General features: G+C 39.1%; 2 protein-coding genes across 4 annotated transcripts in view; one reads left to right on the top strand and one right to left on the bottom strand.

Moving 5' to 3' along the window:
- The window catches only part of LOC308650243 (MHC class I polypeptide-related sequence B-like), a 601,646-nt gene that overhangs the window by 184,975 nt on the left and 391,475 nt on the right, over positions 1-25,196 (bottom strand). The window lies entirely within an intron of this gene.
- Positions 1-25,196, top strand: part of LOC308650241 (MHC class I polypeptide-related sequence B-like) — a 167,606-nt gene that overhangs the window by 101,617 nt on the left and 40,793 nt on the right. The window lies entirely within an intron of this gene.

Here is a 25,196-nt window from a genome sequence, read left to right as displayed (position 1 = left end):
AGGCTGAAATACAACTTCCTCCCTGTTCAGACTCAGGAAAAACCCAGACCCACCAGGACACAAGATGACAGCAACAAAATGCCGGAAGCTGGAAAGCATTAGTATGAGAAAGCAAAGAAATATATGAAGGCTGCTTGAAAAGCATTTATGTTAGTGAACCCAGATTCGGTGGCTACAAATGGAGAAAAGGGACAGCGGTTTGCAGATGGACTTCTCAGTTCCAGGGGCTTGAGGAGTTTACAGGATAGGAATAATGAGAAGGATAGGCTAGCAAAGGAGAGGAATATGTTTTCTGGGAATAAGTGGAGATCTTTCAGGTACCCAGGGCCATTTTCACTCCTTTCATGGCCTGGTGTTTCCGGTCATGGTGGCTGGTAGGTGTCTTTACCCTTGGGAACAGGGGAAACAAGGCAAGTCTAGGTCAAGTTAACCCTATTTCATAGTTTTGGACAAAACATTTCTCAAATGTTAAACAAGTATATGTGCAGAGCTGAGTAGAATCTGACTCAAAAGTTAAGGCAATAAAGGAGACAGACACCGTATGAAAAGAGAGATGCTCTTTTATCATCTATTTCCATGCAGGAACTAAATGACCCTACCAGAACAATTTTAGAGGAGGAAAAGTTTATTTGCGGGTTCTTGGTTTCAGCAGTCTTAGTTCATCAAAGGCTGACTTCATTTCTCTGCCCTGAAAGTGAGGCAGAACATCATGGCAGAAGAGCATGACTCACATGATGATCAAAAAGCCAAGAAGCTCCACTCTTCAGATACAACATATATACCCCATAGCCACGCCCCTAATGCTCCATGTCCTCCAGCCACACTCCACCTGCTTCCAGTCACCATTCAGTTAATCCCATCAGGGATTGATTCCTGATTGGATTAAGGCTGCAGCCCAATCAGTTTCCCTCCAGACCATTTTGTATTGCCTGACACATGATCTTTTGGGGAATACTTCACATCCAAACCACAACAGATGCCAAGCCTTTTCATCTGATTCTAGTCACGCACGGTACAACCATAGGCACAAGTGAAGAGTTATTGTTTTCAGCAAAAGAAGCCTTCAGGTACCTGAAAAGTAACCTAGGCAACTCTTACCATCATAACTCACTTGTCAGAGGTGTTATCTACAATAAGACTAGCAGGAAACAACTATTGTATTGCCGAGCTATGTGACCTCCAAAATTAGTGATTTATAAGTCAATTCAGAGCAAATGAAGCTAGAGGGTTTAAGTTTTTCTCAGTAAGAATTAAATCGCCAGATCCTTTCTCCAGTTTCAGGTCCCTGGTCATCTATCCTGCTCCCACCTGTATTGAAGTTGGGAGGTTTAATTCTCTGGAGAGGGGAGCTTCCTTGGTGAGTGTTTCAGTGCTATACCTAAAATGGGAGTAAATAAGCAAAACTTTGTGCCACTGAAAAGAAAGACCCCTCATCTGTATCTCTCCCCATGCTGACCAAAATCTGACTAATCCAAGAGGTTGACCAAATATACCAACAATGAGGTTGGCATCATACACCAGATCACCCTATAGTGAAATTCAAAGTCAAAAGCAAGGGCCATTCAAAGATTCCTCTTTTTACTCATGTTTTACTTTATCATAGTCCACAACCAAGAAAATCTAATAGAAAAATCCTAAGAATCAGAAAAAGGAATATGGAGGAAATAGAAATTGCAGAGATTTTTTTTTTTTTTTTTTTTTTTTTTTTTGGTGGTACTGGGGATTGTATCCAGGACCTTGTGCATGCAAGGCAAGCACTTTACCAATAGAGTTAAAAACTGTGAACCAACCTAGATGCCCTTCAGTAGATGAATGGATGAAAGAAAATGTGGTGTATATACACAATGGAATATTACTCAGCAATAAAAGAGAATAAAATCATGGCATTTGCAGGTAAATGGATGGCATTGAAGAAAATAATGCTAAGTGAAGTTAGCCAATCCCCTCCCAAAAAAAACAGATGCCGAATGTTTTCTCTGATATAAGGAGGCTGATTCATAATGAGGTTGGAGGGGGAGTATGGGAGGATTAGACAAATTCTAGATAGGCAAAAGGGTGGGAGGGGAAGGGAGGGGGCATGGGGATAAAAAAAGATGGTGGAATGAGATGGACATCATTACCTTTACATGTATAAAGACATGAATGGTGTGAATATACTTTGCATACAAACAGAGACATGAGAAATCATGTTCTGTATGTGTAATATGAATTGTAATGCATTCTGCTGTCATATGTAACAAATTAGAATTTTAAAAAATTTTGAAATAAAAACCCCAGAAATTGCAGCGAGAACACTTTAGAAATTCATAATATCCAAAGAAAGCCAGGAGAAGATGAAGCCACAACAGGATGCAATGGGGGAAATAAGAATGCTTAGGAAATAAGAAAGAAAATAGCAGAAGTGGAAAAAAAATCAACAATTGGTAACATTGAGAAATGACAGAGAAAAAAAGAAAATTGGAAGAGTAGAACAAACAGGAAGAAATTAGTAATTCTTAAGGCTGCTTGAGAAATAGAGAAATGAAAGTTGTGTGGCAATTGTGTGCAATGAATCAAAATGCATTCTGCTGTCATATTTACCTAATTAAAAGAAGTTAATTAATTAAAAAAATAAAGTAGGAAAGTTGAAATCCTCCCCAAAAGATGATGAATCACATGACAATTTGAGCATCACATGGCTCTAGCCCAGATAAGATTGTGGAGAAGAAATTATAATGCCTTAGAAGGTTACATATCAGTTGCCACCTTCTCTTCAGGGTAAACAGTCATGATGAAAGTACACAAAATATTTTTTTCCTTTCTTTTCTGATACAGGAGATTGAACCCAGAGACACTCTACCACTGAGCTATACCCTGGCCCCTTTTAAAAAATTTTGTTTTGAGAGGGTCTCTTTAAGTTGCTGAGGCTAACCTCAAACTTGCAATTCTGCCTCAGCCTCCTGAGTATCTGGGATTAAAGATGTGCACCACCACACACCCAGGCACAAAAACATCTTTTTATTGATGAGGTACAGAATAATGTTAGTAAAGGGCTAAGACTGATAGATAAAACCAATAAAGTGCTCTTAATACAAATGATTTCTCTGAATCTGATCGTCTTTTAACCCACAAGGACATTTAACCAGCATGTCGTTCCCATGGCATGAGAATATAGTCTGTAATACAGACGGAAACACATGATCTACCTATGTTGGGTGTCCCCAATATCATCCTCAGATTTAGTGATGCACTAGATGAACTCACAGGACTTAGTTGTATTTATGGCTAAGATTTAATATACCAGAAGGATACAAAGAAAAATCAGCAAAGAAGAAAGTCACATAAAATGAAGTTTGCAAGAGACCCATGGAGTAACACAAATGCGTAACTACTCTAGCATCAAAGTGACAAAAGTTGTGAACTGTTGTCTACCATGGAAGCTCATCAGAGACTCAGAAGACACTAGAAACTATCCCAAATCCAGCAGTCTTGGGCCTCCAATAACTCCCAGCAAGCTACCCAAATGAGGAATTCCTATAAATCTGTGTATGCATAAACATCTATATATGCTCATATGTATATAGACTTTCCAAAAGGATGCATGAGAAAGTTAGAACAGTGTTTGCCTCTAGAGAGGGGAAAAAAATAGGTGTCTGGGGAAAAATGGGATGAAGGAGACATTATTTACTCTTTTGCTCTTTTGAATCTCATATCATGAGAGCAAGATTTAATTAACTGTATGTTAAATATCTTTAACTAATTTACCTTTTGTCCTTTTTCTCCTCTAGATGTAAGTAGAACAAAATATTCTCATTTGCCCCAAGCTTTTTCCTAGAATGAAACCTCCTCCAAAGGTACAAACAGAATTATCTGGCCATACCTAGTGGCTCACGCATGAAATCCCAGTGATTCGGGAGGCTGAGGCAGGAGAACTGCAAGTTTCCAGGTCAGCCTCAGCAACTTAGCAAGGACCTCAGCAACTTAGCAAGGACCCTGTCTCAAAAGCCAATATTTAAAAAAAAAAATTCAGTTGTAATTGGACACAATACCTTTATTTTATTTATTTATTTTTATGTGGTGTTAAGGATCGAACCCAGGGCCTTGAACGTGCTAGGCGAGCGCTCTACCAAGGAGCCACAACCCCAGCCCCAAAAGTCCATATTTTTAAAAAGATCTGGATATGTGGCTCAATGCCTATGGGTTCCATTCCCAGTATCCCTGTAGTTTATAGCTAAAGTCAGACATAGCCCCAAATTGTGTTTTCTTAGCATCTTTTATTGTATGTAATAGTGCAGGTGTCCCTGGGGGGACCTGAATACTTCATGTGAAATAGCCTTGACCCTGTAAACAACCTAGTTATCAATAGTTATATAAAAATCACATTCATATTATGTGTGTACCAGTAATTAGCTCAGATTATTTCAAATAGCCTCTTGTAGTCGTCTTTTTGTTTCCTAGACTTTAGACTTTCCATCCTCTGACCCATCCAACAATTCTAAGGTTTTTAAACTGCAGTTTTGATAAGAAACCTCTGCAAAACTTCTTAAAACTCAATGTGGGTCCAATATGTAGAGATTCTCATTCACTAGTCTTGTTTGGGACCCAAGAATGTGAATTTAAAACAAGAGTCTCAGATGATTGTGATGCAGGTGGGTTGTGGCATATCATTTGAGAGGCACTATTCTAATTAATGTTTTTATAATTTTCCTAAAGTACATTTCTGTTATTTCACTACCTTTTCGAAAACAGTTCCCTATTTAATATGGCAGTGTTTCACAACCATTTGGGGAGTTTTTTGAAAATTTATGATATCTCTCTCTCTCTCTCTCTTTCCCTCTTTCCCTCCCTCCCTTCTCCCTCTCCCGCCCCCTCAAAGTGCAGATGCACGTTCTAGCCAATTTTATGAATAATTCTTAAGTTTATCTACAGAGCACTAGGGCACTTAATCTTAGGAATAAGACCAAGAAGTGATTATTCCACTCCTCAAGTGGCATAATATTTCCTTTACCAACAATTTACTCATGCCTCCCTTGTCCAGAACTTACCAGTTGCTTCTCCTTGCCATTCTCCTCCTGATTGACACCTTGTCCCCTCCCACTGCTAACTCTCCGTGCAAAAGGCTCACAGGTTCTGGACCACCAAACAGGGATTCCAGAAAGTAATAACAATTGATACAAATACAAAAACTCAGACTGAGTGGAGCAAAAAGGAGGGAATTTGTTCATTCAAGGAACTAAAAGTTTATGAATAGCTCTTTAGGATCCAGAGACTCTAATGATATCACTAGCTCTTTCTACCACGCGGCCTGCGCAGTGGTTTCATTAATGAGGTTCTAGGCATAAAGTTAGTTAGAAGAGATCGAAATAAAACACACAAACCAGTTACCTTATTTATATTGCTAGGTCCAAGACGGCTCGCCTCCCTGGTTCCCGCCTCCAGCCGCCCAGCAGGGCAGCGAGGATTACTCTGGGATAGCAGGAGAGAGAGAGAGAGAGCGCGAACACGCCTGGGAGTAGCTTTTTATTTGGGGAACAAGAGATTCAGGGGAGAATTCCATCCAATGAAGGTTGAGGGGGGGCTGTACTCCAAGGTCAGGGTCAGTGATTGGGTCTCCGGGGTCAGTGGTCACGCACACCCCCACACGGATGGGCTCTCTCATCAGGAAAGGGTCGGGAAAGCTCCAACACAGCCAGAGCGCCTCAGGCCCTTAACGGGAGTCACCCAATCACGTGTCAGAATGGCTCTCCACAGCTCTTGGTATCATCTTTCACATCTTGGCTCTGTTTTTCTCTGAATTGGCTTTCATTCGTCAGGCTTTTCCCTTATAGTGAAAACATGTTTGTCAACAGCTACAGGCTCTCAAGCACTGCCACAGCCTCCCCTAGCATTTGCAGACTTCAGACAAGGGCACAAGTGGAAATTCACATAAATAAACTCTAAATATTTTAAAGTTATAGCCAACCCAACAAATTTTCCTTAATCTTGAAAAATATACTTAATAATGATATGTATGTATATATGACTATAATGACTATATGTGTGTATATATGACTATAATGACTATAATTTATAAGGACTATATATTAATAACTGAAAATCAAGTTATTAATTACACTTAATTATTATTATGTAGGTGTAATGTTTTTTTTCTGCTTATTATACAAAAGATATTTTTCCATATTTCAGCTAAATGACAAGAAAACACAAAAGATATTTTTCCATATTTCAACTAAATGACAAGAAAACTCTGCAAAGCTTCTTAAATCTGAGTGTGGGTCCTATGCCTAGAGATTCTCATTCACTAGTTCTGTTTGGGGTCCAGGAATATGAATTTAAAACAAGAGCTCCAGATAATATAATAAAATCAAGATCTTCACATAATTCGTGAAAAGAAGTTGGCATTATCTCGTAAACTTGAAGAGTCACGTACTGTAGACCCAGCAACTTCGGTACAAGTATCTTCATAGTCCTGAGAAGACAACTGGATGGGCCCAAAAGGCTTTTCCTCTCCTTTTGTTAACTAGGAAGAAAACTGGCTCAACAGATGTGAATTAGGTCAGCTGATTCCAGCTGATGAGTTCTGGAAGCTTCCCCTTTTTAACAAAGCTCCTTTGGGATGGGCTCACAAAGCTTCCATTGTTACATCATGGGGTAATTTTCCTAAGTATGCAGCCGGTGGAGTTGGAAATTACCTTTCTACTTGAACTTTGATCATGGCAAGTACAGACATCTGTGCTCAACCTAAATTGTGGTACAATGAAAGCTTAGAGAAATATGCATGGTATACTAAATCTCTAATTGGAAAAAAATTCCCCCTAATGAATCCTATCTCATATTTGTACTGCTAAGCCTCAAGAATGGGATTCATACCCTTTTGCCTTACAGCACTTCTGTTTGTTGTAGCAAAAAAAAAAAAAAAAAAAACTTGAAAAAACCCAAATGCCCATCAACAGGGCATAGATATGCTGTGATATATTCATACAATGGAATGATATACAGCAATGAAAAGGAGTAAATTAAAGCCGTAGGCATCAATATAAATGAATTTAGAAATATGATTAGAAAAATCATGCTGTAGAAGAATACCAACAATACAATACCATTTATATAAAATTAAAGTTCCAAACCATACATCAGAGACCCTTACATATGGGGGAAACCATAAAGGGAATGACAGACACAAAATCATGGCAGTGATTTTTTGGTGAGGGTTGGGAGTTAGGGTGATGGAGTTGTATGGAAGGCAGATGCACATGAGGGCAATTAAAGCTATTGGTACTTTATTTATATGAATTAAGCATTCAATTTATAGAGATTTCTCTATTGCTATCCTTCATAATTTACATTTATGATGTTTTTCATGTCTTGAACATTTTATAAATTTTAAGTATGAAAAAGAGAGATGTAGCTCAGTTTATTTCCTCAGCTGGAGAAGCAGGAGGAATTCCTAGCTAGCATTCCTTTACACTTTCTTGGGCAGAAATAATTGTCATAGCTGGAATATGGTTTGTCCACCAGAGGTTCATATGTGAGAAGCTTGGTCCCCAGCACCGTAATGTTAAGGTGGTGGATCTTAAGCAGTGAGGACTATTCAAGGTAATTGGGTCATGAGGCACCACCCATGGAAAGGATTAATGCTTGTCTCATGGAGCAAATTGATTCTTGGGAGAGCAGGTTGTTATAAAACAAGGCCACCCCATATGATTGGCCCTTTCTGCATGAAGTGGATTCCCTTTCCATTTCTCTACCACATTGTGATGCATCCAGAGGGATCCTTTTCAGAATGACAGCACCATGGTGTTTGGACCCTCCAGCCACCCGAATTGTGAACCAAATAAACCTCTCTACTTCATAAGTTACACAGCCTTAGGTGTTTTGTTATAGAATTATCTGTAAAGATGAGTAAGGTTGAAGGGGTGGAAAGGCCCTCTTCCATGATCAGAGCTTTCCTCTGGATCCTTTCATGCTAGAAGTTTCCCAAATACTCCAGTATAAATAGGAATCCAAGGGTGGGGGTGCTATTAAAAAGCCGTTCAGGAGCTGGGGTTGTAGCTCAGTGGTAGAGAACTTGCCTAGCACGTGTGAGGCACTGAATTTGATTCTCAGCACCACATACAAATAAATAAAATAAAGGTCCATTGACAATTTAAAAAAAAGCAATTCAAACATGTTATGTTGATTACATAAATATATAAGACTAAAAATTCTTTTGTAATCCAGGTTGGGTAGCTGTGGTCCACATTTGGGAACAAAAATATTAAGAATCTAGGAAGTCTCAAAGAACTGAGCAATTCTAATCATAGTGGTACAATCAGGGACATACTATTCTGAAATTGTTTACAGTTCCTCAAATGCACTTTGCTCTTTCAGGCCTCATACTTCTGCCCATGCTATTTCCTCTCTCTAGAAGTACCCTTCCCCACCTCTGCTTTGCTGTGGTGCTTGGGCTTTGGAGGTCCTGACAACATTCATTCTCTTAAATCTCAGTTTTCTCATCTGCAATCTAAAATGGTAATTTCTTATACAAGTGTTGTGATGACTGCATAAGAAAAATGAATAAAAAGTGCTTAATATCACTTCTGGGTGCATCAATTCCACTTAAAAATTGGTGATCATGACAATAAATGTTCATCACCGAACTCAAATACCTTTCTCTGAAGTGTGTAGAGCTCTCCCAAACTGAGTTAGGTGGACTTCTCTGTTTTCTCATCACCTCTTTATCATGTGCTTATTATACCATATTGTAATTGTCTATTTATATGAGTTAAACAAAAAAATTTGAGGACTGTTTAATCTGCTGTAAGTAACAAATATTGTTCTAAGTGCTTGGAGTCAACCAGAAAGCCAAGATGTCCCTGTGCAGTTTATAATCATATTAGTTCAGAAATGCAATGTTTTTAGGTAGTAATTAATACTGTGATAGGATTTGAGGGGGTTGTGGTTGCTCTAGAAAGGATGGGTAGCAAAAAATTAGAAGAAGCTAATCATGCAGTGACACAGAGGTGTTGAGACTGAGAACAAGCATAGCTTGCCCCAGGGGCAGAAAGAGGCTCATTATGTACCTGAAGCACAATGAAAAAGGGATAGAGAATTGAAGAGGAGACCAGGGGTCTGTCACACAAAGTCTTGTTGCCATGGTTTGGGGTTTTAGTCTACGGTGGATGAGAAGAAAACCTTTGAAATGTTTTAAGCAGAGAAGTAGCCTGATTTGATTTATATTTTAAAAGATTATTCTGACTGGAGTATGGAAGATGGATTAGAAAGGGGCTTGCAAAGTAAATCAACTATTGATGTCCAGAAGCAAGGCTGATGGTCACCTGGCAAGTATTAAGCTGTTGTCTGGGTTCTTTATAACCAGCATCTGTTGACTGGATGCAGTTCTAATTGGTTGGTGCCATTATCCATGGTTAAAGATTTTGCTTATTTCCCAGTAATCCCATAGAAGTTCAAGGTGGCTCAAATGTGAACATACAGGCTGAGTAGATCTGGAAAGACTCACTGATGTAAGATAGGGGACTGGAGGGAAAAGAAGCAGTAAGACTGACTATATGTTGCCTGTCTATGGAATTGATGCTCCTTGAAGTCAGAGGTGATCTGTGGTGCGCTGTTCGATCCTTAGTACATTACAGTACCTGGCATTAAGAGGATCACACATCCTGCTGAATGGAATTGAATTGTGATGTTATGGTAAGAATCTGGAATGTCCTCCAAAGACCCATGTGTTAAAGGTTTGGTCTCCAACTCGGCATTATTGGGAGGTGGTAGGGCCTATTGGAAGGTCTTTTTGTCATTGGGAGTGTGTCCTTGAGAGGACAGTGGGCCCCAGCCTCTTCCTCTTTCTCTTTTACTTCCCACAGGAGGAGAGCCATCTGCATCATCACATGTTTCCCACACATGAGGAGAGCCATCTAGAGCCATCTGCATCATCACATGTTTCCCACCATGATGTGCTGCCTCATCACAGGCCCAGAAGGAATGGGGCCTACCCACCATAGACTGAAATCTTCAAAAGCATGAGCCAAAATTAATTGTGTTGGTCAACTTTTTATCACTATTAGCAAAATACCTGGCTGGAACAACTTAAAAGTAGGAAAAATTTATTTTGGCTCACAGTTTCAGAGGTTTCAGTCCATAATTGGCTGGCTCTATGGCTTTGGGTTTGAGTTAAGGCAGAACATCATGACAGAAAAGTGTGGCAGATCAAAGCTGCTTACTTCATATCAGGTAGGAAGAAGATAATGAGCCAGATAATGATGCCAGGGACAAGAAATGCCATTCTAGGGCACGTCCCCAGTAACCTATTTCCTCCAACTGGGCTCCACCTCCTAAAGTTTCACCACCCACACTAATGTCATCAAATTATTAATACATCCATGGATTAATTCACTGATGAAGTCAGAGCCCTTACAATCCAATCACTTCTCAAAAGCCCCACCTCTGAACAGTGCTGCATTGGGGACCAAACCTTCAACACATAAATCCTTGGGGGACATTTTGGGTCCAAACAATAAGTTTCTTTTTTTATATAAGTTGACTGTCTCAAGTATTTCGTTACAGTAATGGAAAAACTCACCAACATACATGAAGACATGAGTCCAGGAGGCAGAGACCTCACTGTGTGTGGGAGGCCAACTTACACGTGACTGAGTTACACTCCCCGGCTGGGTGCTGAAGCTCTCAGTCACAGAAATGTGGCACCCTTCTTGGGTTCCAGGGTCAGTGTCTTGTGCATGGGTGTGTCTTGCTACAGCCCCATGGGTGAAGCTACGCTCACCTGTTCCTTCGTAATCTAACCCCTTTAGGGTAATCTAAGCCCTGTTTAGGATAGAATCTTCCATGGAAGTGCCTTGTGTGTGTCCCCTTCTCTTACTGTGCCCTTGGGTGTGGCCTACCCAGGTGTCAGTCAACCTGCTGATAGTGGACATCATGAACATAGACTCAGCCCCCTGAAACCTGACCTCTTGCCTCATTTGAATAGCTTCTCCTCAATAAAAGGGGTCAGTGCATGCTCTCGCTCTCTCTCTTTCTGGGAACCCTTAGGGCCAGAGGAACTGTCACAGTGACCCCAAATAAAAAGGTATTTGTGTCTCTTGTGTGGTTACTTCGTGCAGCCCAGTTAGCCCAGTTTAACTGGAGTGACCCCTGAGCCTTTTAGTCGCGAGAACAGAAACCCAGCAACTGTGGTATAAGGATGAGCCCTATAAGACAAAAATCAATTCCTTTAAATACGCCCTTATCAACATCTCAGATGACTGTGTTAATAGGAGTAAGACAGAAAGTTAGTGGAATCTTACCAAGGAAAATTTTAAGGATGGAAAGGGCTGCGGCTTCAAACAATAGGTGTAAGATTTGGCTCCTGAGAGAGTTGGTTTAAGGGTCAGGAAGCCCAAATCCTGAGAAAAAGTCAGAAAAATTAATTTCAGGAATGATGGCTTAGAGAGTAGAAAACAGTACTAGAAATGCTAGCAATCAGGTTAGAGTGAAAAAAGTCACAGTGCTGATGTGTTCATGTAGTAGCAAGACTATTTTTTTTTTTAAATTTTTAATATTTATTTATTTATTTTTAGTTCTCGGCGGACACAACATCTTTGTTGGTATGTGGTGCTGAGGATCGAACCCGGGCTGCACGCATGCCAGGCGAGCGCGCTACCGCTTGAGCCACCTCCCCAGCCCCAGTAGCAAGACTATTGAATTCTGTGCCTAAGTACTCAGGACATCAAGACCTTCTGAGGCTCCCTGCCTAGAAAAGGACTGAGTAGGGCAGAGCTGAGCCTAAAAAGTGAGATTTAGGAACCCTCGCTGCTAGGTTAGAGGCCAAGGGGTGAGGAGAAAGAGGTGGCCTTTTTCCCTCTCAGTTATCTGTACATCCTAGGAGCCTCTAAAGACCCTGGAGGTGATTTATAAATACTTGCTTAGTATCCCAGCAAGTTCAGGATAGCACTTGGCACATAGTAAGTTTTTAATAAGCTTACTGTTTGTAAATTTCAAAGAACTCAGATTTTCTTTTTAAAATTCAAATGTGATTGGGTTTGACACACTTAAGGACATACTTTTTGAAGTCTCAAAACAGGATGTTAGAAACTGTAAAACAGATGTGATGATATTATTTTCATATTATAAACTATTTAGCCAAGAATGTTCTGTGATGTTCAAGTAAAAAACAAATTTAAAGACAAACAAATTTAAATAAGGATAAACTAAATTTAGTTCAATGGTCTTGGCATGTGAATTACAACTTCAAGTAGAACATTTGTTTCACTGTAGGAACATGGTATGTGAGCATCTACAATTTCTGCCAAATCCTGAGACATGTGGTCTAGATTACTCTGCTCAGAAACACTAGTGCATCCTAGAAGGAAAAAAAAAACATTTTGGAAGTTATCTTGTGTCTTTGGGGATTCTCTTGTTTAAACATTCTCTTCATGGCTATAAAAAAATGGAAAACCACAAACCTCATAAAATAATAACAATTAAAACACTAATTACAGCATATGAGTTTAAATTTATTTTAACCCCCCTAAACACTAATAAAATTTTAGATGATGTAAATTCCCTTTCTAGAGCCAAAGTATTATCAAAACAAAGATCTCACTCCAGTTCTCTGAGGAGAAGATAATACTTTAGCTATATAGAAACAAGAATAAAATAATACACTTCTACTCTTCATAGAATAAAAAAGCTTCATTTGAAATACTGTTTCTGATAGGAAACCAGATTTGCTTTCCCCATCCTGAAGTTCTCTGGGTGGTCCTTGGTGTCACCATTTTTTTTTCTCCTAAGCTCAATACTTTGAGAGAATTATCTGTTTCATTCTGTTAACATTTCCCTCTCCTTTACTTGCTCCGATGCTCATGCTCTTAGATCATAGTAGTGTCAGCCACGCAACCAGCACGCTAGCTTCATAATAGAGATTCGAAGCATAGAAATTAACTAGTGAGTTTAAATTAAAGAGACATGACTCTCAGTTACCTTTTATGCCCAGCTCAGAGACGGCTCCTCCTAGCTCCCGCCTCCAGCCACCTAATGCGGTAGCGAGGTTAACAAGAGAGGCCAGCCAGAGAGAGGGGAAACACATCAGGGAGTGAGCTTTTATTGGGGAACAAAAAATTAAAAGGAAAATTCCATCCATTGAAGGTTGAGGGGGGCAGCATTCCAAGGTCAGGGGCAGTGATTGGTCTTCAGGTCAGTGGTCAGGCACACCCCCACACGGACAAGCCCTCGCACCTGAGACAGGGTGGAGAAGGCTCTGACACAGTGTGTCTAAGTGCCTCACACCCAGCCAGGGAGGTAACTCAAATCACATGCGAGAATGGCTTCCCACAGTAGTGGCCATGTAGGGCAGGGATGGTGTTTATCCCCATTTCACAGATAATGAAGCTGAGGCTCATAGGCCGACTCCTCAGCAAGTCTCCATTCTAGTCCCTTAAACCTTTTATAGGTACCTACTCTGCCCTTTCTAGGACCCTGAGTCCACCTGTCATATTCCTGCTCCAGAACCAGCAGGAATCCTGAATCAAGTCCAGATTCTTCTGTCTGATCACCCTTTCCCTATAATCTGGCCTGATCTGGACTAGTGGATCTTTCCTCCATGTTTTCCCTGCTCTCCAGCCAGGTGGTCTCCTGACTTGTGCTGCTCCTGATGAGGCTCCCTCTCCATTCAGCCTCCTAGTTCAGTCACCTCTGCTTTCTTTTTTCTCCTGCTGCACTCAGTCACCACCACATAATATAAGTGACTTAACTGATCTCTACTTGTGTCCGGGTGTCAGTTTAGTTCCTCAGTAGAGGCTCAGAACCTAGAGAGCAGTGGTTCTCAAAGTCTTATCCCCAACCCGAAATATCACATCACCCAGGCAACCTACACTTTGGACTGTATCCCAAATCTATTGCATCAAGAACACTCTCAAATTGATCATGCAGGGTCACCTAGAGGACTTGCTAAACCACAGATGACTGGACCCACTTTTAGTGTCTCTGATTTAGGAAGTCCAGGGTAGGGTCAAAATTTTGTATTTCTAAAAAGGTCCCCAGGTGATGCAGATACAGCTTATCTAGGGGCCACACTTTGAGAATCACTGCTATGCAACTCCTCACGGGGTTTATCTCAGTAGATACTTTTGATTGGAACTTGAATATTTAGGTGGGGTTCCCTATAAAGATCTATGATTTCTGCTTCAAGAGTTGATTATAACTGGGTTTGGAGCTAGATAGACTCTCCATGTACTGAGATCATTTTAGAGACTGGTTGGAGTAAACATTCTAAAGCAGGTGTCAGCTGGAGACAGAGAGGTTAAAAGTATTATAAAATGTGTAGCAGTGCACTGTGTTCCAAGTATATAATATCCTTTTATTCATTTAATTATCACAACCACCCATGAGTCAGGTTCTATTATTAAACATTTCTAATTTATAAAGAAGCACCAGAAGTTAAAGATAGTTTCACTGGATAGTGAGGTGTGGAGCACATATTTGAACTTGGATAGTGTAGCTCCAAAGTTCATGATCTTAACAAATATGCTGTACAATCTGCATTTTTATAGCACAGCTGGTGGAGTGCCTGTGTTAGTCCCAACTCTTGTCACCTTTGAGCACATAATTGGTCTACTCAGATGGAGGTGAATAGCATCCCAGGGCCATTTTCAATAACCATAGCAATTCTATTTTGGTAGATGGTGATTGAAGTTGTTTAACAAGCCTATAGTCTATTTTACTGGAATGGAGAAAACAGAGTCATTGTCAGGATGGCCATTTGATTGCCATAGAGTCCAGTAGCATGAGCTGTCCTTACCACACCTTTGAACAGCAGATCCTGAAGTCCTACCTTATGTCTATCTTTCCCTCCCATAAAAAGTGGTTTTCAGCTTTTGCGTCAATCTTCCAGAATAACAAGCCTACCATCGCACTAAGTAACCCAGACTGTTTAAGGAAGCTAATAACCATAAATAACTCCTTAACTTTGAGTTGAAAAATGTTTAACATTAAGGGTTCTTTCCCTTTGGGACTCCCAGGACAACCATAGTCTCTTTTATCCAAAGCATTCATCACATATTTGAAGATGAAAAACAATATTTCCTTTCTCCATGCTTCCCAAATCTTTACCTTTCTAGGTGTTTTAGCTAGCCTCTTTTGCTGCTTTGACCAAAAGCCTGACAAGAACAACTTTAGAGGAAGAAAAGTTTACTTGGATCCCACAGTTTCAGAGGTCTCGATCCATAGACAGTTGACTCCATTGCTCTAAGAAGTGAGGCAGAACATCATGGCAGAAGAGTCTGGTGGATAAAAGTGGCTCAGGACACGGTACCAGGACACGGTACCAGGAAGCAGAGAGAGACTGCTCTCCTCACCACAGACAAAATATAAACCCAAGGCATGTCCCCAGTGACCTACCTCCTCCAGCCACCTGCTCCCTGTCTACAGTTACCAACTAGTTAATCCCAATCAGTGAATCAATGCACTGATTAGGTCAAGGTTCTCATAATCCCATCATTTCAGTTCTAAACTTTCTTGCTTTATCTCGCTGTGAGCTTTTAGAAGACACTTCGTACCTAAACCATAAGACTAGACCAAATAAGTACATTTCCATCGACCATTCCTGATATAACCTAGTTTTCACCATTCTACCCACACTCCTTTTGGTTGAGCTCTAAGGAAGTGGTCAGGCCTGATCCGGTCAGTGCAGCCTTAAGCAGAGTTGTTAATCCTGTGAGCTAATGAGCTTGATGCATTCTGGGCTTTACTGATTTCTTAGCTTTCTGGGCAGAGATACCTCCATTGGCTTATAATAGATTCATGATCAATTAAGACCCCTAGCTATGTCTATTTGACAGGAAATGTTGTTCAACCAGATCTTATTAACATTTTATCCATACAATTACAATAGACTCGTTTAACTAAAAAAAGACTTTATTTTCATCCCTTAAAGTCATATATTATTTGGGCCAGTCTATCCTGCATGTGAGGACAAAAAAAAAATGTGTCTTCAAGGACTCTGCTTAGAGAGGTTTAAAAACAAGTTGACAATCTATAAATATAATAACTTTAAATGGCTTTTGTTGGCATGAACAACCACAAAAAAGGGTTCCATTTACCAGCTACCAAACAATAAAAATCAACAGAGAGTGAGACTGTCCTGGTGGTCAAGTCTCCCTGCCAAGATTGGCTGAACTGAGAGGCAGGCAAGGCCTTCTTTTCATAGCCGAGGTGTAGCTGTATGGCTTCACACACTAGCAAGGCGTTCATATTGCATTTGGTGCCTGTGTTAGTTTGGTAAGGCTGCTGTAACCAGGTGCCACAAGCTCAGTAGCCTAAACAACTGAAATGTGTCATCTCAGAGTTCTGGAGGCAGAAGGTCCAAAACCAAGGGGTTGGAAGTGTTGGTTCCTTCTGAGGGCTGTGAGAGAAGGACCTGTTCCAGATCCTTTCTTTAGCTTGTAAATGATCTTCATTGTCACATGGTTTCTTCGTGTTTATATAAATGAGTCTTTCTCCATATTTTTCCTTTTTTTTATATGTCCTATTGCAATAGAGACCACTCTCATGACTTCATTTAAACTTGGTAAAGATTCTCTCTCCAAATAAGGTCACAGTCTCAGATATTAGGAATTCAACATATCGACTTGGGAGAATGACACAGTTCAACCCATAACAATATTCCTGAGCCATCTACCTTGAAATGCCAATTTCTTCCATAGGACTCAAGATGCAGAGCATCTCCTGAATTCTGGTTTAAAATATAAGAAATTTTTCTTAATGGCCATATAGACTATGGAGATTGTAAAGTTGATGGTGATACTGACCATGGTGAGGACAGAAATGGTAGTGGCAATTTTATCAAGAAAAATTGCATTTCAGTTCTGTGCACAAGATAATATAATGGTGGCCTAAAGGAACCATCAGCCTGTTTCCACTGCCAGAAACATGAATCCTTATAAATCAGGGATCAGATCAACTAATCAGACTTAATTTTACAAAAAGCTAATGTTTCCTACTAACACCTTCAGTTCTTAGTATATTGATCCTACCCATTCCTATGATTTTATTGGTATAATGCTAGTCTTTCAGTATTTTTTATTTTAGACGGAATCAAAACACCTAAATTCTACATTGAGGTTTATATCTTTACCAGTTATATGACCCTAGGGAATTCACTTAATTTCATTTGTAAAAGGAGGAAAGATAGAAAATGCTACTCAAGATTATGGATCCATGGATTATTTGCCTAAATGAGTACTTCTGAGGCTGATAGCTTGGAGTAACTGAATTAGTCTGTTTTGTGTTACTACAACAAAATATCTGAGCTAAGATTTTTATGAAGAAAAGATGTTTATTTACCTCTCAATTTAGGAGGTTCAATGGTGTTTTATTAGCTTTTTCATCACTGTGACCAAAGACTTGACAAAAACAACTTAAGGAGGAAACGTTTATTTTGGCTCATGGTTTCAGAGGTTCAGTCCATGGTCAGCAGACTCCACAGCTCTGGGCCCAAGGTGAGGCAGAACATCATGGAGAGACCTCTGAAACTGTGAGACCCAAGTAAACTTCTATTCCTCTAAAGTTGTTCTTGTCAGGTCTTTTGGTCATACAGCAGAGGGCATGGTGGAGGGAAACACCTTAGAACATGAATATCAGGAAGCAGATAAAGGGAACTCTGATCACTAGGGACAAAATATGCTCAACCCAAAAGATATGCCCCCAATGACCAACTTCTTCCTGCCATACCCTACATACCCCAGTTACTGCCCAGTTAATCCATGTCAGTGGATTAATGCAGACTAGGTTAAGGTTCTCATAACCTCATCATTTCACCTCAGAACTTTCTTGCGTTGTCTCATACATGAGGTTTTGGGGACACCCCATCTCTAAACCATAACAGAGGGCCATAGCAATAGCATCAGCTCAACTCTGCTCCTCTTGGCTGCATAACATCAAGTCAGGCTTATGGCCAGACAGAAAGCCAGAGAGGCTGGGGTCCCAAGATGCCTTCCGAGGGATATACCCCAGATGACCTAAGGGTCTCCTACTAGGCTCCACCATTTAAAAATCCACCACCTCCCACCACCACACTAAGGACTAATCCTCTAACATCAGCAAGGTTTCTCTCCTTGACATTGTACCTAGGTCTCCAGTGGGGTTTTTAAAGATAAATAGCAAAACTTAAGGCAGCTGATGTGCCCATGTCCATTGCAGGGATGTGCTCTGAGTGTCTATGGGTGCTTGTTTCCTGTAAGCTAGATACCCATATTCTTCACTGAATTATGCTGGAGACATCCTTTCAGCACATGAAACATGTTAAATAATCCACAGTGATAAAGTGGCAAAGGACCCTGTAATATCCAGTAAACTAATGATACTGTGGAAAGTTAATTTGCTCTTTTAGTACAAAAGTAAGCATTTGGGATATTGGCAACTCAAGCTTGAATGAGATACATTTCCCTTCATCCCTGAATTGTAGGAACTACCAGCTAATATTCAAGGTTGAAACTTTGTTCACAGCATGCTTAGCAAGGAAGGCTAGTGAGCATTTGGAATTCTGTTTTTGTTTTTGTTTTGTTTTTTAGCATCAGCATTTCCATTCATGCTATGCATTTTTCAAGTCATCTAAAAAGAAATTTGAATCAAAGGAAAAAAGATTATTAAGGTTGAGATATGAGGTGCTCCTCAAAAGTTTGTGTATGAGACAATGCAAGGTGGGTTAGAGGTGAAATGATCGGATTATGAGAGTCTTAACCTAATCAGTGAGTGACTCCCCTGATATGGATTAACTGAGTGGTAACTGAAGATGGGTAGGATGTATTGGAGCAGGTGAGTCCCGGGGAGTGTGCCTTTGGGGTTTATATTTTGTTCTTGTTGAACAGAGCTCTCTTTCTGCTTCATGGTACCCTGTCCTGAGCCACTTTTCCTCCACCATACTCTTCTGCCTTGATGTTTTGCCTTACTTCAGGCCCCAAGAAATGGAGCTGGCATCTATAGACTTAGATCTCTGAAAAGATGAGCCCTAAAATAAACTTTTCCTCCTCTGTCTGTCCTTGCCAGGTCTTTTGGTCATGACAATGAAAAAAGTATAACTAAAACAATGATTATGTATCTTAATCAGCAGAAACTATCCTGGGTCATATTCACAGTGGTGATGGTGATCGAAAAGGAAGAGGTACATTTCATATGTTTTCATCAAGGCCACAATGAGGGGCTGTTACCCGAGACCATTTCTTTCATGCTCTTCAGCACTTTGGACTCTCTAATGAAGAAGAAAAAGTTTAAGTAGAAAATTTGGATTACAATATCCCTATGATGTCTCTATTATTACAAAGAAAAAATAGTAAATGTAACTTTATACAGAAAAGTCATGATTAAAACAACACATGTCCACGGCTGCTGGCTGCTATGGGTGGTGGCCACATCAGTTCCTGCACCGCTAGTGCCACAGAGCAAAGTGCCACTGCAGCTATGGCTACGGGGCTGCTGCTCATACTTATGCTGCTCTCCTGGCCTCTTGTACCTTTCATTGTTTGAATCTCAAAACAATCAAAATGATTTTCAAGAAGATAATAGGGAACAAAATCTTTTCACAGAATTTACTGAAATGCCTCTAACTTTCTGCAAATTTTTTTTTATTACATTACATGTATTTCTTTTTAAAGCTTTCAGAGTGTAATCTCTTCTTTTGAATGAAGATGCCCCTCTTGAAAAATAATTAAGTTTTACCTGATAGAAAATCAAACTTTGGAAAAGTTGATGATTTGCTTGTACCCAACAATGAAAATATTTTTTTTTAATTTTTGTTTCAAAACTGATTTTAAAGTTTTTGTTTGTTTGTTTTTGTTTTGTTTTGGTTTGTTTTTTTTTTTTTTTTTTTTTTGTACCAGGGGGACTCAATCACTGAGCCATATCCCCAGCCCTGTTTTGTATTTTATTTAGAGACAGGGCCTCACTGAATTGCTTAGTGCCTTGCCATTGCTGAGGCTGGCTTGAACTCACCATCCTTCTGCCTCAGCCTCCCAAGCCACTGGGATTACAGGCGTGCACCACAGCACAAAATTTCTAGCTTTTTGTACTTGAAAATTTGAAATAAAATAATGAGGTATCCAATCCTGATTCATTTCTGTTTTTTAATTTTTTTTCCTCATAGTCTCGGTGCAAGAAAAAATAGTATCAGCTTTTTGGAGCATGAATGTGAAACAGACAGCAATGGCTCTAATGGTACATTCCTGAAAACCTACCTTTATTGACTGGGTGATCATAGCTAAAGATTTCACTCTTCATCAGTAGAAGATGTGTTCCTTGCAGAATTAGAATTCACTTGAGGAATAACACTTGAATTTGTGGAATGACTTGAATGTTAATTGGTAGGTCTCTGGCAGAATCTTTGAGTGAAAGGAAATAAACTGATCATTATAGTACCTTTGATGAAATATTATTCTACATTGTGGCAATTTTTAAATACAGAAACAGAACTCTGGATATCACAGATAAAGTCAGATTTTTAAAATAACATCCATTCTATACTTAAAACTGAAGTCTCATTAAAGATCATCTACCAAAAAACTAAACTAGGATGCAAGGAAAAACAATTAAAATGATCATTGAGGAACTGCAAAGGCAGGCAGACTCAATTTGCAGTCATAGGAACTGGGCAAAACAAAGCAGTAGAACCATAAACAGAATGATTAGCTGCATTTGGTCCACATTTAATTGATAAAGTCTGGTTGATCATCTTTGCAAAATAAGTAACTTATCGTATGATGATTACCCATGGAATCAAAAAGATGGAAAATAGGGTCATTTAAATTATATATTGAATTAATAATAGCCAAATAATCCAAACTTTCTTTATCTGGATTTAAAAATTGACATTTAAAATGAAGAATAACACCCTATGTACATGTATAATTTAAACTACTGGAATGATTCTACACCATGTACAGCCAGAGAAATGAGAAGCTGTGTTTCAAAATGCATTCAACTATCATGTAGAACAAATTAAAAATAATAAAATAAAAATAAAAAATAAAATTAATATTATTTGTCATCATTTATTGCAACATTAATAGCAACAGTATAAATAATTATCTTTAATTGTCATATTGCTGATTACACCTACTGGATGCTAATCCAGGGAAGGTGCTGGGGAGCTGTAGCCCTGGGACTCACCCAAATGTATTAGATGGTCATTGGTGGACATGGTACCATTAGTCTTTTTTTTTATTGGTTGATCACAACATTACAAAGCTCTTGACATATGATATTTCATACATTAGATTCAAGTGGGTTATGAACTCCAAATTTTTACCCCAAATGCAGATTGCAGAATCACATCAGTTACACATCCACAATTTTACATGATGCCCTATTAGTAACTGTTGTATTCTGATACCTTTCCTATCCCCTACTATCCCCCCTCCCCTCCCCTCCCAACTTCTCTCTCTACCCCATCTACTGTAATTCATTTCTCTCCTTGTTTATTTTCCCATTCCCCTCACAACCTCTTATATGTAATTTTGTATAGCAATGAAGGGCTCCCTTCATTTCCATGCAATTTCCCTTTTCTCTCCCTTTCCCTCCCATCTCATGTCTCTGTTTAATGTTAATCTTTTCTTCCTGCTCTTCCTCCCTGCTCTGTTCTTAGTTGCTCTCATTATATCAAAGAAGACATTTGGTATTTGTTTTTTAGGGATTGGCTAGCTTCACTAAGCATAATCTGCTCTAGTGCCATCTATTTCCCTGCAAATTCCATGATTTTGTCATTTTTTAGTGCTGCGTAATACTCCATGGTGTATAAATGCCACATTTTTTATCCATTCATCTATTGAAGGGCATCTGGGTTGGTTCCACAGTCTAGCTATTGTGAATTGTGCTGCTATGAACATCGATGTGGCAGTATCCCTGTAGTACGCTCTTTTAAGGTCTTCAGGGAATAGTCCGAGAAGGGCAATAGCTGGGTCAAATGGTGGTTCCATTCCCAGCTTTCCCAGGAATCTCCAAACTGCTTTCCAAATTGGCCGCACCAATTTGCAGTCCCACCAGCAATGTACAAGAGTACCCCTTTCCCCACATCCTCGCCAGCACTTGTTGCTGTTTGACTTCATAATGGCTGCCAATCTTACTGGAGTGAGATGGTATCTTAGGGTGGTTTTGATTTGCATTTCTCTGACTGCTAGCGATGGTGAGCATTTTCTCATGTACTTGTTGCTTGATTGTATGTCCTCCTCTGAGAAGTGTCTGTTCAGGTCCTTGGCCCATTTGTTGATTGGGTTATTTGTTATCTTATTGTCTAATTTTTGAGTTCTTTGTATACTCTGGATATTAGGGCACTATCTGAAGTGTGAGGAGTAAAAATTTGTTCCCAGGATGTAGGCTCCCTATTTACCTCTCTTATTGTTTCTCTTGCTGAGAAAAAACTTTTTAGTTTAAGTAGGTCCCATTTGTTGATTCTTGTTATTAACTCTTGAGCTATGGGTGTCCTATTAAGGAATTTTGAGCCCGACCCCACAATATGTAGATCGGAGCCAACTTTTTCTTCTATCAGACACAGAGTCTCTGATTTGATATCAAGCTCCTTGATCCATTTTGAGTTAACTATTGTGCATGGAGAGAGGAGGGGATTCAGTTTCATTTTGTTGCATATGGATTTCCAGTTTTCCCAACACCATTTGTTGAAGATGCTATCCTTCCTCCATTGCATGCTTTTAGCCCCTTTATCAAATATAAGATAGTTGTAACTTTGTGGATTAGTCTCTGTGTCCTCTATTCTGTACCATTGGTCCACCCACCTGTTTTGGTACCAGTACCATGCAGTTTTTGTTACCATTGCTCTGTAATATAGTTTGAAATCTGGTATCGCTATACCGCCTGATTCACACTTCCTGCTTAGAATTGCTTTTGCTATTCTGGGTCTTTTATTTTTCCATATGAATTTCATAATTGCTTTATCTATTTCTACAAGAAATGCCATTGGGATTTTGATTGGCATTGCATTAAACCTATAGAGAACTTTTAGTAATATTGCCATTTTGATGATGTTAGTTCTGCCTATCCATGAACAGGGTATATTTTTCCATCTTCTAAGATCTTCTTCTACTTCTCTCTTTAGGGTTCTGAAGTTTTCACTGTATAAATCTTTCATGTCTTTTGTTAAGTTGATTCCCAAGTATTTTTTTTTTTTTTGAGGATATTGTGAATGGAGTGTTTTTCCTCATTTCCGTTTCAGAAGATTTGTCGCTGATATACAGAAATGCCTTTGATTTATGCGTGTTGATTTTATATCCTGCCACTTTGATGAATTCATTTATTAGTTCTAGTAGTTTTTTTGTAGACTCTTTTGGGTCTTCTAGGTATAGAATCATGTCATCCGCAAATAGTGATAATTTAAGTTCTTCTTTTCCTATTTTTATGCCTTTAATTTCTTTCGTCTGTCTAATTGCTCTGGCCAGTGTTTCGAGAACTATATTGAATAGAAGTGGTGATAGAAGGCATCCCTGTCTTGTTCCAGATTTTAGAGGGAATGCCTTCAATTTTTCTCCATTCAGAATGATGCTAGCCTGAGGCTTAGCATAGATAGCTTTTACAATGTCGAGGTAAGTTCCTGTTATCCCTAGTTTTTCTAATGTTTTGAACATAAAGGGATGCTGTACTTTGTCGAATGCTTTTTCTGCGTCTATCGAGATGATCATATGGTTCTTATCTTTGAGTCTATTGATGTGGTGAATAACATTTATTGATTTCCATATATTGAACCATCCTTGCATCCCAGGGATGAATCCTACTTGATCATGGTGCACAATTGTTTTGAAGTGCCTTTGTATCCGATTCGCCAGAATTTTATTGAGGATTTTTGCATCTAGGTTCATCAGAGATATTGGTCTGTAGTTTTCTTTCTTTGAGGTGTCTTTGTCTGGTTTTGGAATCAGGGTGATGTTGGCCTCATAGAATGAATTTGGAAGAGCTCCCTCTTTTTCTATTTCCTGAAATAACTTGAAAAGTATTGGTATTAATTCTTCTTTAAAGGTTTTGTAAAACTCCGCTGTATACCCATCCGGTCCTGGGCTTTTCTTGGTTGGTAGTCTTTTGATGGCTTCTTCACTTTCATCCATTGATATTGGTCTGTTCAAATTGTGTGTATCCTCCTGACTCAGTCTGGGCAAATCATATGACTTAAGAAATTTATCAATGTCTTCACTATCTTCTCTTTTATTGGAATATAGTTTTTCAAAATAATTTCTAATTGTCTTCTGTATTTCTGTAGCATCTGTTGTGATATTGCATTTTTCATCCCGTATGTTAGTAATTTGAGTTCTCTCTCTTCTTCTCTTTGTTAGCATGGCTAAGGGTCTGTCGATCTTATTTATTTTTTCGAAGAACCAACTTTTAGTTTTGTTAATTTTTTTCAATAGTTTCTTTTGTTTCAATTTCATTGATTTCCGCTCTGATTTTAATTATTTCTTGCCTTCTGCTACATTTGCTGTTGTTTTGCTCTTCCTTTTCTAGGGCTTTGAGATGAAGTGTGAGCTCATTTATTTGTTGGTTTTTCCTTTTTTTGAGGAATTACCTCCAGGTGATGAATTTCCCTCTTAAAACTGCTTTCATTGTGTCCCATAGATTCTGATATGTTGTGTCTGTATTTTCATTTATCTCTAAGAATTTTTTGATTTCCTCCTTTATGTCTTCTGTAACCCATTGATCATTCAGTAACATATTGTTCATTTTCCATGTGATGTAGGATTTTTCCTTTTTTCTTTTATTATTCATTTCCAGTTTCATTCCATTATGATCAGATAAAATGCATGGTATTATCTCCACCCCTTTATTTTTACTGAGGGTTGCCCTATGGCATAATATATGGTCTATTTTTGAGAAGGATCCATGTGCTGCTGAGAAAAAAGTATATCCACTTGATGATGGTTGATATATTCTATATATGTCAGTTACGTCTAGGTTATTGATTGTGATATTGAGTTCTATAGTTTCTTTATTCAACTTTTGTTTGGAGGATCTGTCCAATGGTGAGAGAGGTGTGTTGAAGTCTCCCATAATTATTGTGTTGTGGTCTATTTGATTCTTGAACTTGAGGAGAATTTGTTTTATGAACGTCACAGCACCATTATTTGGTGCATAAATATTGATAATTGTTATGTCTTGTTGGTGAATGGTTCCTTTTAACAGTATATAATGTCCTTCCTTATCCCTTTTGATTAACTTAGTCTTGAAGTCGATTTTATTCGATATGA

This window comes from Spermophilus citellus (assembly GCF_964194105.1).
Source record: "Spermophilus citellus genome assembly, chromosome: 5".
Taxonomy (NCBI): Eukaryota; Metazoa; Chordata; class Mammalia; order Rodentia; family Sciuridae; genus Spermophilus; species Spermophilus citellus.
The sequence above is the reverse complement of the archived record's forward strand: the minus strand, read 5'-3'. Positions and strand labels throughout refer to the sequence as shown.